The sequence below is a fragment of the Lampris incognitus genome, chromosome 16 (assembly GCF_029633865.1).
Source record: "Lampris incognitus isolate fLamInc1 chromosome 16, fLamInc1.hap2, whole genome shotgun sequence".
In the NCBI taxonomy this organism is placed as follows: domain Eukaryota; kingdom Metazoa; phylum Chordata; class Actinopteri; order Lampriformes; family Lampridae; genus Lampris; species Lampris incognitus.
The window spans coordinates 7,111,530-7,132,303 of NC_079226.1; the positions used below are offsets into that span (position 1 = coordinate 7,111,530).

Consider the following 20,774-nt stretch of genomic DNA (forward strand, 5'->3'; position numbering starts at 1 on the left):
TTGTTTGGGTGATCCCAAACTTTTGAACGGTAGTGTATATATATAAAACGTAGGGGGTGTTAGCACCGTTTTTGGTAAATGCTTGACCGAAGGGAAAAATGCTTGACTGAAAATGTAATTGAAATAAGGCGTGGAAAAGTACTGCAAGAGCTGAACTGGATTTCTACCTGGCTAACAAGTGTAAAATGCAACATGGATAGAAATCACACTCGTTTACAATCCGCACACAAGTTGCACAAAGTGTAAATGGAGTCAGTGTGTGTGTGCGTGCGTGTGTGTCTATGTGTGTGTGTGTGTGTGTGTGTGTGTGTGTGCATTCACCCCTTGCGGATCTTCTGTTGTGGATATTCTTCCTTCACCACAGCAGTGAGTGATAAACCGCCATGTTTGTGTGTGTGTGTCTGTCTGTCTGTCTGTCTGTCTGTGTGTGTGTGTGTGTGTGTGTGTGTGTCTGTGTGGGTCTTGCAGTCTGAAACGCAGCGCTGCTTTACAATTCACAGACCGCCTCGGCCCGTCTGTGCGGAGGCAAACAAACACAAGACAGATGAAGCCAAAATCAAAGGCAACAACATCCGACTTCAAATGACAACAGCCCATTTCTGCCCCGAGCCCGGCTGCATGGAGAGCAGCTAGCCGAACCGACGGCCTGTGGGGGCGTGCACGCAACAGCCCTGCAAGAATCCGCACAGGGTTGCAGTGTAGCGCAGCGGCTTTAAAATTAATGAGATAACAGAAATAAAAATAATCAGATAAGAGCTTTATGATTTGTGAAGCTGGTGGGATGCCACAGAGCGAGCTGGTGCACATGTACTGATGGCTGCCAATTAAGCATGAGTAGTGCTGTGAGTGCCCAGATGACTTTAATTAAATCATCATCATCCTTCCACCGCAGTCGACAAGCATTAATTAAATTTTCACTTCACAAGTCTCCTTTTTTTGTGACCCCCCCCCCTTTTCACCCTAATTGTACTTGGCAAATTACCCCACTTTTCCGAGTAGTGCCAATCACTGCTCCACCCCCTCTGCCGATCCGGGGAGGGCTGCAGACTACCACATGCCTCCTCCTCCGCTTCCTTTCACCTGACAGTGAGGAGTTTCACCAGGGGGACGTAGCGCGTGGGAGGATCACGCTATTCCCCCCAGTTCCCCGAACAGGCGCCACGATCGACCGACCAGAGGAGGCGCTAGTGCAGCCACCAGGACACATACCCACATCCGGCTTCCCACCCGCAGACATGGCCACTTGTGTCTGTAGGGACGCCCGCCCAACCAAGCTGGGGCTAATATGGGGACTCGAACCAGGATCCCCATGTTGGTAGGCAATGGAATAGACCGCGACGCTACCCGGACACCCACAAGTCTCCTTTTTGTTGTACTTGTACCTCGGTTCACAGAACAAACACAACTGAACAGAAGTGTATCAAATTAAAGCACAGTCAGTGTATTGATTTAAGATCTTGCTGGAATTTTAAAATAATTCTGAAATTATTTGCATTTAGCTTTCCAAATCTGAAAATTTGCCGAGGTAGTCACATTTAGCTCTGTTTACTAATGGTATGTGATGGGATCGCTGGTTTGAATCCCTGTGTTGCCTCCGGCTTGGTCGGGCATCTCTACAGACACAATTGGCCGTGTCTGCGGGTGGGAAGCCAGATGTGGGTATGTGTCCTGGTCACTGCACCAGCGCCTCCCCTGGTCGGTCGGGGTGCCTGTTCAGGAGGAGGGAAAACTGGGGGGAATAGCATGATCCTCCCACGCGCTACGTCCCCCTGACGAACCTTCTCACTGTCAGGTGAAAAGAAGTGGCTGGTGACTCCTCATGTATCGGAGGAGGCATGTGGTAGTCTGCAGCCCTCCCCGGATGGGCAGAGGGGGTACAGCAGTAACTGGGACGGCTCGGAAGAGTGGGGTAATTGGCCAGATACAATTGGCTAGAAAAGGGGGGGGGGTCCATCCAACCATTGTCCAAGCCGTTTATCCCAATTGGGTTGCGGGGATGCTGGAGCCTATCGAGCAGGCATTGGGCGGCAGGTGGGAAGACACCCTGGACAGGCCGCCAGGCCATCACAGGGCCGACACACACACACACACACACACACACACACACACACACACACACACACACACACACACACACATCTAGGGACAATTCAGTATGGCCGATTCACCTGACCTACATGTCTTTGGACTGTGGGAGGAAACCGGAGCACCTGGAGGAAACCCACGCAGACACGGGGAGAACATGCAAACTCCACACAGAGGACGACCCGGGACAACCCCCAAGGTTGGACTACCCCAGGGCTTGAGCCCAGGACCTTGCTGTGAGGCAACTGCGCTAACCACTGTGCCGCCCACAAGAAAATCCAAAATAATACTGATAATAATAATAATAATAATAATGACATGTGATGATTGACAACACAGTAGCATGTTGGGCTTCAAAAGGACAGTTGTCGTGTTATGAAAAGAAAACAATGATCCCGATGCCAGACTACAACATGAGGTCTATACCAAAGGACATCAAGCTAGGTTTGGCTGTCATGCCTCCATCCCATCAGACGTTAACCACTGACCAATCCATCTAGCGTTTGGGCGGGGCTTAAGGCACATAGTATAATCTCCATAATAAAAGCCAAACTTAATGGATCACATTTGAAATGTGCATATCTTAACCTCTACCCGGTGATTGATGGAGAGCAATTTTGAGGGTTTTATTGGTACGGGATGTGACTCATTATGATACTAAAGGGCAGCATTTGGGCAATTATCCATCTCAAGGTAGATGGGGGTTTTGATAATCATCTTATTGAAATGCCCCACTATTCCACACTTGCATCACCTGAAAGACTGCCAAACAGTTGGCGGTCCGCAGCGATGCAGTTCACTGCTGTTTTTGTGGAAGTTTAGGTGCAGCTTCAATCAAGACTTCGCTGACCCTGCAATAATAAATGTGGCAAACAGCAAGACGCAGTACAGAACAATATGCATGACTACATCAAACCAACATACAGATCCAGAACACAGACATTAAAATAAAACTGCAAATTCATGCATTTAGTAAAGCTCCCATTATCACTACATATTAAATCACGTTTCCTTTATTAATCCCCTTGGGGGAAATTCATTTACTGCAAATTAACCCATCCTAGCTGTGATCTCTGTAGCTAGGAGCAGTGGGCTGCAGCCTTCATGCTGCTCCCGTGGGACCACCTCCACTTCTTTTCCCTTTGCCTTGCTCAGGGGCACAGACAGAAGTATAAACTCTAACATGCATGTTTCTTTCTCTCTTTTTTTTAAATTTGTTGCCCCCTTATTCTCCCCAATTGTACTTGGCCAATTACCCCACTCTTCCGAGCCGTCCCGGTCGCTGTTCCACCCCCTCCGCTGAGCCGGGGAGGGCTGCAGACTACCATATGTTTCCTCCGATACATATGGAGTCACCAGCCGCTTCTTTACACCTGACAGTGAGGAGTTTCACCAGGGGGACATAGCACGTGGAGGGATCACGCTATTCCCCCCAGTTCCCCCTTCCACCCGAACAGGCACCCGACCGACCAGAAGAGGCGCTAGTGCAGCGACCAGGACACATCCCCCATCCGGCTTCCCACCCACAGACACGGCCAATTGTGTCTGTAGGGATGCCCGAGCAAGGCGGATTCGAACCGGCGAGCCCCGTGTTGGTAGGCAACGGAATAGACTGCTACGCTACCTGGACAACCACGTTTCTTTTTGATGGTGGGGGAAACTGGAGCACCCGGAGAAAATCCACCGCAGACATGGGGAGAACATGCAAACTCCACACAGAGGATAACCTGGGATGACACCCCCTCCAATGTTGGATAACTCAGGACCTTCTTGCCGTGAGGTGACATCGCTAACCACTGGGCCACCGTGCTGCCCAGTCAGTGAATTAAACAAAAACAACGAGTCTTTGGAACTGCCACTTTAAAATTCAAGATTCTTTATTCTCTACCACAACATCTTCTGAAGAATCTGGGATAAAACAGACAGAATCTGGGCTAAAAATAAAAAAAAGAAACTGAATAAAAGCCAGAATATAAAGTGACTGGTAGAACAAGACGGAGGCTGTTCAGAGTTGGAGTTTTGGTTAAATAGCACTGGCATATAGAATTTTTAATTAACAGAGAACTTATTATTTCAGCTATAATGTGTTCTTTACATGTGAAATAAGTAACCAGCAATGTATGGATACAGTATCGTTGTTTGACTGACTGCTTATCTACATTTGCTAAATAAGGATGGTAGTACGACAACATTATGAAGCAGAACAGTCTGTCCTCCTATGAGAGAATGCCAGGGGTAGAATTTGCCAAGTAAAGCTGGCAGACATAGAAGGATGAACCCAGAGGATGTGGATGGGAAGCAGGGATGCATTTATTCCTCTCTCCCCATGCAATCAATCAACCAACCAATCAACCAACAAACAATCAATCAACCAATCAACCATTAAAGTCAACTCTAGTGAATTTGAATAGCGCAAAATCACAAAGTAGTTCTGAAGAGCTATAAAATCAACCTGCACCCCCCTTCTTTAGACCCTCAACCTGGATGAAGAAGAACTCCCTAAGAAAAACTTTATCAGGAAAAAAACGGGAGAAACCTCAGGAAGAGAAACACCGGACGGACCCCTCTTCCACAACAGACAGAAATGCAATAGGTGTGGAGCGCAGAATAAGGGTGATGTGCAGAATAAGGGTTATTTTCATCTAACATAAACATACCATCATAAAAACTGACACGCAAAACAAATGTCATTTTTTTATTCTCTCTAGTCTCTGGCGTATTCAAGACAATAGCTAATGCAAGGATATTCAAATTATGAATACTCCTGTATTTACTAATTTCGGTTTAAGACTAACGTAGATCCATTTAAAACATGGGTTAAAGCTTATCAAACCATCCAACCAATTAATCAACCAATCGATAAATCAACAACCCATCAATTAATCAATCAATCTGCTAAACTATATTTATATAGCATTTTATGTACTTAAGAATACCACATTAAGCACTTTACTTAAGAACAAAGTAATTATTCAAAGTAAAATATTCACAGTATAAGAAAGATTAATAAATTAGACAGACAGACAGACATAGATAGATAGATAGATAGATAGATAAACAGATAGATAGATAAACAGATAGATAGATAGATAGATAGATAGATAGATAGATAGATAGATAGATAGATAGATAGATAGATAGATAGATAGATAGATAGAGAGCTAGATAGATAGATTCAAAATAAAGAAGAAGCTCCATAAGGTTGACAGCAAATGTTGGTTAGGCTGAGGGCAGTGTGTTTCTGTATATATAAATGTGAGTGCGTAAGAATATATGTAGCTTATACGATGTGTGTGTGTGTGTATAAAACTTTGTTTAAAGAAACACTCAATGATAGGGAAAGTGCTCAACAAATAAGGAGCAAAATAATCCATATGTATATATATATACACATACATATATACATATATATATATATATACACACACATATATATATACATACACACACATATATATATATATATACATACACATACATACACATATAGTATATATACACACACACGTATATAGGGTGAAGGTTTAAGTGTCATGGTTCGCTATGGATATATACTGTGTCCGTGTACACATACACACACACACACACACACACACAATATATATATATATCAGTAGCGAATCATGACTCTTAAACCTTGGCCCTCTGACCCCCTTCCCTCGTCAGGGGAAAAGAAAAAAACAAAACTACCAGCCTAGCTTGCGATGTCCTCTCCTATAGTACTAGAAAAGTTACCTATGACGATTCCAGTTCTGAAACAGCACGGACGGAGTGAGAGTTATCACCAAAACACAAAAGCTAATTTCTAGACAAAATGCAAATCCTCCTTACAAATAATCGCATCATCACACAAGCTGTGAGTGCACTTCGGCAGAATATGGTGACAATGGGCCGGGGTGCAGAACTATGTGCAAAACACATGACAGCCTCCTACCACACAAAGCCAACAAAATTTCATGTAAGCCAACATACACATCATGACAGTGCACACACAGCCAAGCAGCCATGAGGGACAGACACTTCAGAACCACGGACAGTGAACAGCCATCATTTGGGAACCCACCACCACAACAAGCAATATTTTTAATCCACCCATTATCCAGACCGCTTAACCTGCTCTCAGGGACATAGGGGTGCTTTTAAAAAAATAAAAAAATATTGAATTGGCACAGCAGCCTATTAAATTGGTAAAAGTTGGTAAGTCGGTAAATTTACAGATTGACCGGTAATTCTGCATAATGACCGTTTTCCCAAATAAACCTCAACATATGTACGCAAACCATGGCAGCCAGAATAAAATCAGTTGGTACAGCTGCCCTTTAGGTTTTTTTTTTTTGATTTCCCCTGCTTTTTTCTCCCTAATTGTTGCCAGCCAATTACCCCACTCTTCCAAGCCTTCCCGCTCGCTGCTCCACCCCCTCTGCTGATCCGGGGAGGGCTGCAGACTACTACATGCCTCCTCCCATACATGTGGAGTCACCGGCCGCATTTTTTCCCCTGACAGTGAGGAGTTTCACCAGGGGGACGTAGCGCGTGGGAGGATCACGCTATTCCCTCCAGCCCCCCCCCCCACCTGAACAGGCGCCCCAACCAACCACTGGAAGTGCTAGTGCAGCAACCAGGACACATACCCACATCCGGCTTCCCACCCGCAGACAGGCCAATTGTGTCTGCAGGGACGCCCGACCAAGCCGGAGGTAACATGGGGATTTGAACCAGCGGTCCCCATGTTGGTAGGCAACAGAATACATAGACTGTTATGATACTCAGTTGCCCACAGCCTATTAGAGTTTAAACAACTGACCAAATTAGGCTCTTATGTCAATTAACTCCTCATTAAAAGTTAATCTTGAAAACAGCGTGGATAATAAATTGGCAACGATGTCCTCCTCACTAGTGGTGACCTACCCGCGGCTTCCATCATGAAGCAACAGGCTAGCTCCATGTACAAAAGTACATGTATGCTGTGTTCTAGCTAATAAAAAGACGGTTGAGTTAAGCATAGTCCACGAGTTATCCAGTTTGTCCTTTTTAAGCGCAAGGAAAACACCACATGGTGTCAGGAGTCAACATTTCTTAGCCTGAGAAAGTTATCTTGCCTCGGGTGAGAGTGTGTGCACCGACATGGCCAAGTTTTCTGCTCTGGAGCTGTTGGACTTTGCAAAGCCAATGACCTGGCCAGATTGGAAGCAAAGGTTTTCCCAGTAAAGAGTTCTCACAAAGCTAACTGAGGAAAGCGAGGAAATTCTGGTCAGCACATATATATATATATGATGGGACCAGAGGCTAAGCACACATTAATAATTTACTTTCATGGCAGAGGGGGATGACAATAAATATGACATGGTGCTCACTAAGTTTGATGAACATTTTATACTGAAACGTAATATCATCTTCAAGAGGGCTAAGTTCCACTCGAGAATGCAGCACGCAGGGTGTGCAGGCTTTTATTAGGCAGCTTTATGAGCTAACAGAGAACTGTGATTTTGCAGCTCAAAAGGAGGGGCAGCTCAGAGACAGCATGGTCACCAGAATTCGCAACAGACAGTTATCACAAAAGCTGCAAATGAGGAATGGCTTGAACCTGCGTAGCGCAATTGAAGTGGCTAGACATTACAAGCTTATTAAAGAAAAAAGAATGTGGAGAGCCATAACACGTCTGGTACCGTGGATGAAGCCAAAGTATTTAGACGGAAGGGAAAGAGAAGCAATTTCACTAGTACAGCAGGTGCATGCAAGCAGAAAAACAAAGCACCAAAATGGAGATGTGGAAGATGTAATCAAGAACACAGCAGTCTAGACAAATGTCCAGCCAAAGATAAAAGATGCAACAAATGCAAAAATAGCGCACTTTGCTCTTGTCTGTTACACTAAAAGTGTGAGGGAGATAACAGAAAATGACTGTAACAAGGAAAGTGAGGAAGAGTCGGTCCTCTTGGGGTCAATCATCGAGACTGGGGCAGGCGTGGATGCAGTCATAACTGAGGATGAGCCACCATGGCACACCACCCAAGTTACTTTTGAAAGACTCACAAGCTGATACATCAGTGATGTCAGAAGCTACATTTGATAGCCTAGCTAAAAACCCTCAACTCATACCAATGAAATCAACTCACAAAAGTGCAAGAGACGCTGTAGCCCCTAGAGGGCAGTTCATGGCCAAATCAATCGATCAAAGCTGAAGTCCAGCACAAGCTACGTTACTGATATTTTAGAATAATCGTAGTGAAGTCAAGAGGAGAAAACCTACTCAGCCAAACTGTAGCCACCAAGCTAGGTCTGATCAAGCGACTGGATGAAGTGAGTATATTTGGTGATGTAGGCACACTAAGGGAGATTAATGTGCCTACATCCACAATTGTGTAACAATTGTGGATGTAGGCACATTCAACAATTGTGAATTGAAAAAGTAACAATTGTGCTTTAATGCAGGCACATTTAATCACAAATGTTACACCCTGTAACAATTGTGCTTAAAGAGGGAGTAAAACCCTACGGTGTAGCCACCCCACAATGTGTCGCTGTTTCACTTTTACCAAAGGTGGAGGCTGAGTTGAAACGAATTGTGTCCATGGGCATTATTGGGAAAGTCACAAAACCAACAAAAGTGGTGAGCACCTATGGTTCCAGTCATCAAAAGAAACAACAAAATATGAATATTTGTTGATCTCAAGAGGCTGAATGAAAGCATAGAACGAGAAAAGTTCATATTACCAACCCTTGATGATCTCCTCCCTAAACTTACTGAGAACACAGTCTTCTCAAGCCTTGACACTGCCAGCGGGTTCTGGCAGATCCCGCTGGAGGATAGCTGTGCTCTGCTGACAATATTCATCATCCAATGTGAAGGCATTATTTTAAGAGATTACCCTTTGGCATTACTCCAGCACCCAAAATAATTCAAAGGAAGATGTCTGACCTGCTTCAAGGGCATGATGGTGTGATTGTTTATATGGATGACTATTTAGTTTTTGGGAAAAATAAAACAACAGCATGATCTAAGACTTAGTAGGGTATTGGAGTCCATTAAAGCATCTGGCCTAAGGCTGAACAAAGACAAATATAAGGTCTCCCAAGATCAGCTAGACTTCTTGGGGCAAGTGATAAACAGGTATGACATTAGGCCAAACCCAGATAGAGTCGCAGCCATCAAAGACATGGGTGCCCTTGAGAACATTGTGGACCTGCGAAGGTTCCTCGGGATGATGAAATACCTAGGGTGCTATCTGCTAAACTTGTCCATTTGTCTTCAGCCCATGAATGAGCTGCTAATGTCTATCAGAGAGTGGGTGTGGAGTCTTCAGTAAGAAAAGGCATTCAGAAAGGTAAAGTCATTGATCTCCTCAGCACCTGCCTTAGCCTACATTGAGCCTCACAGGCATAGTTTTCAGTGCAGACGCAAGCAGTTTTGGCCTCGGAGGCCTACTGATGAAAGAACATGGTGGAGAACTCAAACCTGTAGTGTTCTGCTCTCGCATCCTAACTGACACTGAACAAAGATATGCCCAGACAGATAAAGAATATCTGGGAGGTGTGTTGGCGTCAGAAATTTTTTATCAGCATCTGCATGGCTTGGGATTATATAGACTCTTCACAGACTAAAACCTTTGATCACACAGATCAATTTCAAAGAACTTGGACACAACACTTATGCTGCCAGCGTCTCCTCATCAAATTGAAGAAATTCAACCCAACTGCTGTGTAAGTACGAGGAAAGAATCAAATCACAGCTGATGGTCTGTCTTGACACCCGTTACGGAACACAGAGCCAGACGACATGGAGAAGGAGGTTGGCGCATAAGTGGATGCTGTTGAGGAGAGTGTGGGACTTAGGAGGCCAGTCCTGGAAAGGATAAAAGAACAGTGTGTCCTTAGCTACATCAAAAATGGCTGGCTGGACCACATCAAAAGTGTGGCTATACCAGTAAAACCACACTTTCATGAGCATGGTGCACTGAGCGAGCTGAACGGCGTCCTGAGGCACAGCAACCAGAGTGTTGTCCCAGGTAGCATGTGTGACGACATGATTCAGAGGATCCACCAGGGCCATCAGGGCCTGACGAAATGTATGCAGCACTACAGCAGTGCCATCTGGTGTCCAGGTATCAGCACTGATGTCAAAGAACTCATACAGTCATTTCGACATTGTAATGGCAGAAAAGGGAACCCTTATTTGCTTCGAGCTTAGGCTAGCTTAGCAGTTAGCTTTATTGTAGCGCTCAGTTTCTGATCTGCTGAGCGTGCTGTTACAAGCCAGCAGTCAGCTGTCAGCCTACAGCATTTACTAGCTTCGAGATTAGCCTAGCATAGTAGTTAGCTTTATTGTAGGATTCGGTTTCTGTTCTGCTGAGTGTGCTGTTGCACGCCAGCAGTCACTGAGATGGTCTCAATTGCACCTCGATCTAGTCTCTTGATAACTATCAACCATTCTCCAATCTTCCATTCTTTTCTAAAGTACTGGACAGAGTTGTGTATTCACAACTTTCAACCCATATAGAAGAAAACTGCCTATATGAACCTTTTCAGTCAGCTTTCAGCGGCTGTCACTCTACTGAAACTGCTCTAACCAGAGTGGTAAACGATCTTCTACTTGCTATGGACTCTGATTCCAACTCTGTGCTTCGATTACTGGATCTCAGTCCAGCCTTTGACACCACTGATCACTGTATACTATTGGTTAGAATAAGTAGTAATTTTGGTGTCTCTGGCCTAACTCTCGCTTGGCTTAAGTCCTACTTATCTCAAAGAGCACACCGTGTCTGCTATAATAATATTACATTGAAATTCTTTGATATTAAATACGGCTTACCTCGGGGCTTGGTTCTTGGCCCTCTTCTTTTCGCTTTATATTTTGCCTCTGCCAAATTATACGCAGTCATGGAATTAATTTCCATTGTCATGCAGATGATACTCAGCTGTATGTGCCTATGAGGGCTGATTATTGTGCTCAAATTACTAATTTAGAGGCCTGCTTGACCGCTGTGAAAAATTGGATGGCTCTAAATTTTCTGCTTTTAAATTCGAATAAAACTGGGATGCTGGTCATTTGCCCTGCTAGACATAGACACCAATTTGATCAAGTAACAGTAGCACTTGACAACTCTGTGATTTCACAAAGTGGGGCAGCTAAAAATCTTGGTGTTTTGATCCCAGCCTTTGATTAGATAAGCACATTAAAGACATCACCAAGACTGCCTTTTTTCACTTATGTAACATAATTAAATTCTGTCTTTCCTGTCCATGGCTGATGCAGAGACTCTTAATACATGCATTTGTTTCATCCAGACTTGATTACTGTTATGTTCTGTTTTCAGATCTGCCACATGCTGGTACTAAAAGCCTTCAGATGGTTCAAAATGCTGCAGCTAGACTCCTAACTAAAACTAGAAAATTTGAACATATTACACCAATTCTAGCCTCCCTTCATTGGCTGCCTACCCATGTTAGATCAGACTTCAAGGTGCTTCTGCTTAAAATCCTAAATGGGCTCGCCCCAACATACCTGTCTGATCTCCTTAAACTGTACAGTCCATCTCAAGCTCTCTGCGCTCAAAACATAAGGCTCTTGTGTGTACCCGAAGTTAAAAAGAAGTCAGCTGGTGGCAGGGACTTTTCCCATTCATATGGAATAACCTGTCTGCTGCCGTCAAACAAATCAATCTGTTGAGTCCTTTAAATCCAAACTTAAAACTCATTTTTTTTGCCTTAACCTACAATTAGTTGCCTACTTCATGACCAGTACATGACCTGTAAAACTCCCTAAAAAAACCCTTTAACGGGTATAAAAAATAGGAAGAAACTTCAGGGAGAGCAACAGAGGAGGGATCTCTCTCCCAAGACGGACAGCGTGCAATGGATGTTGTGTTCACGCAATTTACATAATACAACAGTCTCCCCCGTGTGCATGTGTAGTCTGTCCTCCCGCCAGGTCTCCATGGTGACGGTTGTCGCCACTTGGACACTGCTTGGCATCCTCCTTATAAAACTTTTTACATATCTTATAAGTCCATATAATTTTGTTGTCCTGTTGCAATGTTGTATCTTTCTCTCTCTCCGATGTGTGACTAATTTCTTTTCTTGTCTCTTCTCTCGTGTATGGGAATGGTGTGATGTGAGTCTCTCCCATATGCATGTGTAGTCTGTCCTTCTGCCATGTCTACATGGTGATGGTGGTCACGTAGCTCTGGGGCTTTTCCGGTAGCATCTGGACACTGGTTGGCGTCCTCCTGATCACATTCCTCATATATCTTATAATTACATAATTGTTATCCTCTTTCAATGTTGTATTCCCCGTCAGTTCCCCGGGTTAGTTGTTGCGTTAGGAACAGTATCCGATGTAAAATTCTGCCAAATCAGTATGCAGATTGACAAAACCATACCAGATCGGTCAAGGCCCAGGTTAACAACAACAGCCATCGGTGCTGTGCCCTCACAGGGTACCGATGGAAACTATCAAATCCGCTGTGGTGACCCCTGGGAAACAGGGAACAAGCTGGAGGAGGAGGAAGAAGAAAAAGAATGTTGAATTTTGTAAATTGTGTCTTATTCTGTACATACAACATCCATTGGACATCTGTCTGTCTTGGGAGAGAGCTCCCCCCTCTGTTGCTCTCCCTGATGTTACTTACCATTTTTTCTCCCTATTAAAGGTTTTTTTTATCTTATAAATTTATTTCTGATTTTTCCCTTTTTTCTCCCAATTTAGTGGCCAATCGATCCCTATTTTAGTTCAAACACCCACCCTCGTACTGCATGCGTTCGCCAACTGCATCTCTCCGGCCAGCAGTCTCGAAGGAGACGCCTCCCATCTTTCGTGACAAGGCGAATCCAGTCCGAACCACTGCTTTTTCCGACACACACAGAGACACATTCATGTGACGAACACAAGCCGACTCCGCCCCCCTCCCGAAGACAACGTTGCCAATTATTGCTGCTTCGTCGAGTCCGGCCATAGTTGGATCTGACGAGACCGAGGCGCGAACCCCCGTCCCCAGTGGGCAACTGCATTGACACAAAGCCGATGCTTAGACCGCTACACCACCGCAGACCCCTAAAGGGTTTTTTTAGGGAGATTTTCCTTATCTGATGCAAGGGTCTAAGGACAAGATGTTGTATTGCTGTAAAGCCCACTGAGGCAAATTTGTAATTTGTGATAATGGGCTATACAAATAAAATTGCCTTGACTCGACTTGACTTCTAATCGGGAACCCACTTCTGTTATGTTGTTTTGTTGGGAGTTAAATCATTTTCACTAATGTAGTTTAAATCACTTGTTGGTTTGGTATCAAAGCAACTGATGAATCCAAGGCTGGCACCGCATTCACTAAACCTATGAATGAGCTTTTTGTTATGTCAAAGCTTGTGGGTGAACTGCAGAAGAATTTAAGTGAAAACGATCCATCCTCCCACAAACCCTCTACATTACATCCTGGCATAAGGCATAAAAGCTCCCACACTGAATCTGTGAAATGACTAACTCTGTCAATACAGACCCGCCGAAAGCAACGTATTTACAATGTACTGAGTCTTTGTTAAGCCTTATTTGTATGCACCAACGCAGACAAAAACACGACGGAGACTATGCAGATCAGCGACCGGATTATGGCAAATTGTGTAAGGTCAATTAATTAAGTGCAACGAGCAGGGGCTATTGTGCATTTGTGACCAGAAGTGACTTTGAAAGACAGCCTACTTTTCTGTTAACGTTTTAGCGTTCCAAGCATTTACACTCATTAATTTTTTTTCCTTTTTTTGGTGGGGGATTCCTCCCCCTCTAGACAACAGAATAGACTGCCATGCCATCCAGACGCCCTTATACTAATGAATTCTAATATCGGCACTATAGCAGTGACACCGTTGTATGCCAAAGCACATATACTATGAACAAAAAAAATATATATATCAAATTTTGCTTTTAAAAAAAATATATTCAAGTGGCAGTCTCAAGGACACAGCACGTAGTGGCCTCAGCTTCACCTGAATGAAACCCATTCTTTTCAAAATCAGTAAGAGCAACTCGCTAAATGGCCCCAGCACCACCATTTGTCCTGATACACACAGGCCCACCACATATATGTGTGTGCGCACATACATCAAGCTTTTGCGAAGCCTCGAACGCTTGGTGAGAGCCACAGCAAGGGTTTGTTTGTGTGTGTGTGTGTGTGTGTGTGTGTGTAGATCTTAATAAGCCACTGGTTGTCCTTTAGCTAACAGCAGACTGTCAGGAAGTGCTGCCTGGATACCGGCTCGTTGGCATGGCGGCCGGAGGCTCGCTCGCTGCCAGATGCTGGCATCTTATCAGCTGAATGCTGCAGCTCCGTTGCCTGACTGTCTGCACTGTTGGACTAATGAGAAGACACGCACACACACACACACACAAAACCAACACGTACACTGAACACATCCTAGCATTCTGCCACATCTTCCATCTTGAAGTAAATGCGGTTTAATACATGAACGGTAGCTTGTGACAGAGTCTGTCAGAAACAATTCAGTCATGTTTGTCCATTAGTGATACAGTAGTGAATGCTATTGTAAGGGGTGTGTATCTCACTTTCGGAGGCCGATGCAATACACATCACAATACACTGCAAACAATCCAATACATTCAAGATACGCATGAAGCAACCAACAATGTGATGCACATCTAGAACGATGCCATGCGATACAATGCAACGCCATGTGATGTCATATGATGCAACAGAATATGGTGCCATGCACCTCATTGTTCTAATGTTTCTTTATAATAAGTAACACATCAACTAAACTTTTTTTTTTGGATCCTCCCCCCCTTTTTTTTTCTCCCAAATTGTACCCGGCCAAGTTCCCCACTCTTCCAGGCCGTCCCGGTCGCTGCTCCACCCCCTCTGCCGATCCGGGGAGGACTGCAGACTACCACATGTCTCCTCCGATACATGTGGAGTTGCCAGCTGCTTTTCACTTGACAGTGAGGAGTTTCACCAGGGGGACGTAGCGCATGGGAGGAACATGCTATTCCCCCCAGTTCCCCCCACCCCCAAACAGGCACCCCGACCGACCGGAGGAGGCGCTAGTGCAGCGACCAGGACACATACCCACATCTGGCTTCCCACCCACAGACGGCCAGTTGTGTCTGTAGGGACGCCCAACCAAGCTGGAGGTAACAGTGCTGACACTGAGCACAGTTGAACAATTTAACTGATATGGTCTATTTTGAGGTTTTCTTCAGGAAGATTAACTAGTCTACATGCTCAGGGTGGAGCACACTGCGTTGTGCTTCAGTGATATCATCACCTGTGCAAAACACTCTTTCAGATGGCACACTAGTAGCTGGTACAGACTGCCAAGGCAGGAAGCAGTGGAAGATCAGCTTGGTTTTTCCACCACTGCAGCACTGGAGGCTCCGGTTTCCTCCCACAGTCCAAAGACATGTAGGTCAGGTGAATCGGCCATACTAAATTGTCCTTAGGTGTGAATGTATCAGCCCTGTGATGGACTGGTGGCCTGTCCAGGGTATCTCCCCGCCTGCCACCCAATGGCTGCTGGGATAGGCCCCAGCATTCCGCGACCCGAATTCGGGTAAGCAGCTTGGATAATGGATGGATGGATGCAGCAAATCCCCAGTCAGATCCAAAGAATCCCTCCACCTATATTTTAAGATTTCCTCCTTAGCTCTCTCCCAAGTGGACTTGCTTGGTGCTCTAGGACAGTTGTTCTCAACCATTTTGAGTCACAACCCCTCCATTAGCACTGGGACATTTAACTCACAACATCCCGATGCAAACACATTAATCGCTCATAAACTGTCACGAGACTGTGCAGGGATTACTGTAATATAACACATAAAATCTACCAAACACACAGGAACACCATCGCTTTGCCCTAAGACAAAACAACTGTGTCGATTTTTGCTTTAATTCGTTTTTTTAGATTTATCTAAACAACGGCACACGTGAACACACTTTGATTCTCACAAACACACTCATTAAAATCTATTCTAATTTATATCATTGGTACAGGTGATGCAATGTGTAAACCCCTCCCCAGTCTAAAATATGTTATTTCATTTTTTTCCCAACAGTGCCGCAGAACGGCCACCGTGGGCTATGCGTCGCAAATTGTGGTCACTCACTCATGGACGATTTGAGAAGGACGCTTAGTATGGACGTTAGTCTTTGATATATTCATTAACCTTGTTGTTCTGGACTGCACCTGCTATTAGTCTGCTGTTGTCCTCACTGTCCATCGATTTTCTCAACAACTCTTCCTCCACGCACAATAGCCACCAAGACTGCTGGATCCAGAGTCCTCTTAAGTGTAAGTGTCAACTTCTCTTAGGAAGCTGACACTTTGGCCGGGGAAGGGGAGAAGTCCCACTTTAAACAGGCCCTGATTAAGTGTGGTTATCCTAACTGGGCGTTTGCCAAAGCCAGGAAGACGCCCAAACAGTGCACCAGCCAAACGAAGAGAGGAGAAGGACAACAGCTGTCTAAGCGTAAACCAGCGGTGATTCTATATGTGGCGGGAGTGTCAGAAAAGCTGAGACATGTATTTTCCAAACACCGCGTCTCAGTTGCTTTCAAACCCCAAAACACGCTGTGCCAGAAGTTGGTCCACCCCAAGGATCGGGTCCCCTCGTCACAAACAGATAGTGTACACTGTTAAGTGCCGGGGGGATTGCCATGACTTGTACATTTGGGAAATGAAACAGACGCTGGCCAAGAGGATGACACAACGCAGGAGAGATAACACATCAGACCAGGACTCCACAGTCTACACCATCTACAGGCCAGTGGCCACTCTTTCAGGGATGAGGATGTGCACATCCTTGTTAGGGAGGAACGCTGGATTGAACAGGGAGTCAAGGAGGCCATCTATGTGAAGAGGGAACGACCATCCCTGAACCGAGCGGGGGGGCTAAGAGTACATCTGTCACCATCTTACAATGCTGTGATTGCAAACATTCCCAAATCCTCTGTGAATACTACACATGGCCATCGTAACTCTAGTTATTGGTCATGGTAATTTGCATATGAAACTGGTGGTTGGTTTGGGTCGTTATGCCACTGTATTGTTTATAAGGGTGGGGTACCTGCAGTCAGCTGAGACTGAAGAGGTCACTTAGATGATGATGAAACGTTTCTCTCAATAAACGTTGTGTCCAGGTGAACTGATTCAACTTTCTGGGATATGCCATGTCGAATTTGAAATGGGTTGCAGTAACGGGAACACCACAGTATTCTAATGCTATGTCCAGTATTTCCAAAAAAACCCCCCAACAACTTGGATTCAAGTCTGATTTCAATCCAGATGTAATCAGCTGGTGATCTGAAATGGGAGAATGGTGACTGACTCAAGGCCTTTCATTTCCAAGCTGAGACTTTTAAAACGGTGATGACAGGACACGTCTCTGACTTTTTCCCCATTATTGCACCTTATTTCACCTATTTTTTTTATTATTTTTTCTTGTGTATATATATTTTATTATCTGTTTAATTTTTTTCCTTTCTGTTCCTGTTAATTTTTCCCTCATGCACGTATGCGCTTAAACTACTTGGCAATAAATACGATTTTCTGATTCTGACGTCCATCACGGTCACTCAGAAGATTAAAACTCACTTTGCTTATGGTCTTTTCTGTGGGAAATGAGACATTATTCTTTTTCCCTCCCGTGAATTCTTCATCATTACAGTTGTTGACACAGAGCTATTGTCTGCTGCCAGAAAGGATTTTTTTTTTTTTTACAGTGAACTGAATTAGCAGCACAGTTGGCGCAGTGGTTAGCGCAGTTGCCTCACAGCAAGAAGGTCCTAGGTTCAAGCCCCAGGGTTGTCCAACTTTGAGGGTCGTCCTCTGTGTGGCGTTTGCATGTTCTCTCCGTGTCTGCGTGGGTTTTCTCCGGGTGCTCCGGTTTCCTCCAACAGTCCAAAGACAGGTCAGGTGAATCGGTTGTACTAAAAAATTGCCCCTAGGAGTGTGTGTGTGTGTGTGTGTGTGTGTGTGTGTGTGTGTGTGTGTGTGTGTGTGTGTGTGTGATGACCTGGTGGCCTGTCCAGGGTGTCTCCCCTCCTGCCGCCCAATGACTGCTGGAATAGGCTCCAGCATCCCCGTGACCCTGAGAGCAGGATAAGCGGTTCAGATAATGGATGGATGGATGAACAGAATTATCTTGTGAGAGTAAAGCAGATAAAACCCCAGTTGTGCAGCACCTTGTATCTCTTACTGGCCCAGACTGAATCCTGCAGAAATGTTCTCTCCCACTGCCATATGTGCCTCCTTTATGTTGTGGCCCCATCTTTCCTACCGCATACGATAAAGGGAGCAATATAGCCATGGAAGTGGACTGCCAGCTCCATGTAAAACATGTCAGGGGCGCCCGGGTGGCATGGTGGTCTATTCCATTGCCTACCAACACGGGGATCGTCGGTTCGAATCCCGTGTTACCTCTGGCTTGGTCGGGCGCCTCTACAGACACAATTGGCCGTGTCTGCGGGTGGGAAGTCGGATGTGGGTATGTGTCCTGGTCGCTGCACTAGCGCCTCCTCTGGTTGGTCAGGACACCTGTTCAGGGGGGGACGGGGAACTGGGGGGAGTAGCGTGATCCTCCCGCGTGCTACGTCCCCCTGGTGAAACTCCTCAGTCAGGTGAAAAGAAGCGGCTGGTGACTCCACATGTATGGGAGGAGGCATGTGGTAGTCTGCAGCCCTCCCTGGATCGGCAAAGGGGGTGGAGCAGCGACTGGGACGGCTTGGAAGAGTGGCGTATTTGGTCGAATACAAGTGGGGAGGAAAAGAGGGAAAAATACACAAAAAAAAAAGCAACCCCAAAAAACATGTCAGTAGACCAAACAAACAGGAAAAAAAATGTGGTTCAGTACACAATAATACTATCCAATAAAACCTCTTGAGGAGAGCAGTAACAACAGCCAAGCTTCCATAAAGCTCCCTAAAGGATAATTCTTTTTTTCTTTTTAACAATCTAGGGTCTTATTTTTGTAGTTTTTACCATTGCGGATATCAGCTATGTCATTTTACTCACTGACTTCAGTTTGGAGGTTTTGTACAGAGAGCCAACCACCAGTGAACACGGCCTTAGATATCATAACCAACACGTACGATGGCAAAAAGTACTAAAATAAGACCCAGATGACGAAAAACTGAAATATCCTTTAAAGATGTTTCTTAATGCCACATTACTTCCGGAAGAAAAAAAAAAGTTTAGTTGAGTTGATCATTTCACTACATTTCCAAATCTTTGTTCCACTGGAGAGCAGCATCCATAGGTGCTGGACAGAAAAATAAGGTTAGGCAGGTCACTCAACGGTGAAATTAGGACGACACGGAGGTGTCTCTTATGCAAAGTGTGAATATAATCATCGTCGGGCTGACGTGGCTCTTCGCATTCATCAGCTTTCCATTCCGTGTCCTTCCTCCTGTCCTAGGAGAGAAATGCATGGAGCCAACGCATTAAAATGCTCTTAAAGTGGCTTTGGCAAATACGAGATTATACTGCCACGCTCCACGTAGATTCATTTTGGAAGAAGACGTCTTCCAGGAAACACGTATTGACGTGCAAGTTGGCCTTTGTTGTTACACAATGCATACTAACACTAACCTCTCTCCAGGAGCTAGCTTGTTTTCTTAGATGCATTCTCATTATTTTAGTACTCTTGCACTGATGGGGAGACAGATATGCTTTTGTTATCCGTCCGTCGCAGCGACGAGGACCATCTGGTCATCCTGTGATGGAAGACTGATGACTTGCGCGATGATTAAAGTGAGGAAGAGTTGCGCATCATCAACCCCACTCTCTCGTCCGAGACCACCTACTACCAGTGGCAAGACTAGCAAGACGACTGGCAATGGAGACGGATGCAGATTTTTCCTCAGGGTTTTTTCCCCGAAGCCTTTCCCATAGACGAGTATACCCGCGAGGCAGCGGAGGTTTTAAATCAGAGTAGTCCTTCTCCTAGATGAACTGCCTGACAAGGCTAATGAGCTTCATCTACCTGGGTTTGAAATCAGTTGTCCTTCTCCTAGATTGGCTGCCAACCAAGGCTAACAAGTCCAACTGACCCACCCGGTATAACCGGGTGGGTCAGTAACCACCTGGTCACCCCTGCAGCAGACTTTGTAAAAACAGGAGGTGCCACGAGAAGGCACTGCTGCGGACACATTTGCATAGGAGAGGCCATATGCCAAGGTCCTGATGGATGCGTGGTGATCACTACACCAGGAAGCGAGAGACCAGGGGCCATGCTAATCTTCTCTGTATCGTTCCAATTTTAGTATATGCACTGATGGGGAGACAGATATGCTATCATAAGTAAGAATACACTTCAAGAATTTGTGGTGGATTTTGACGTGTAAATGATGGATGGATGTTATGGTTAAAGTGTGTCTGTCATTCTTGTGTAAGAAGTGGGGTTGTTGTGTAGCGTCTAGTGTGTTGGTGTAGTGTTGTGTGCCTGTCACGTCACACTCTGAACCTTCACCGCTGGCTAGCAGAAATGCGAACAGAAAAGCCGAGCCAGTACATAGCCTCTCCAACAGCAAGCCCTACTATGTAGTGCCTCCTCGTGGCGACACACGGTAACTGGGTACACCTTGGACCCTGGCTGAACTACAAGGGACTCGGAGGAGGTCTGGCCCCTAGGCATGGGGTACGCAGGCCCACCGGTGTGTGGATATTCCTCGATGCCCACTAGCCAG

The 20,774-nt window shown here is 45.2% G+C and overlaps 1 pseudogene; it reads right to left on the minus strand.

Annotated features, from left to right (window-relative positions):
- Nucleotides 1–20,310: 20,310 nt before the first annotated feature.
- LOC130126930 (U6 spliceosomal RNA) lies at nucleotides 20,311–20,372 on the minus strand (annotated as a pseudogene).
- Between the last annotated feature and the right edge of the window lie 402 nt (nucleotides 20,373–20,774).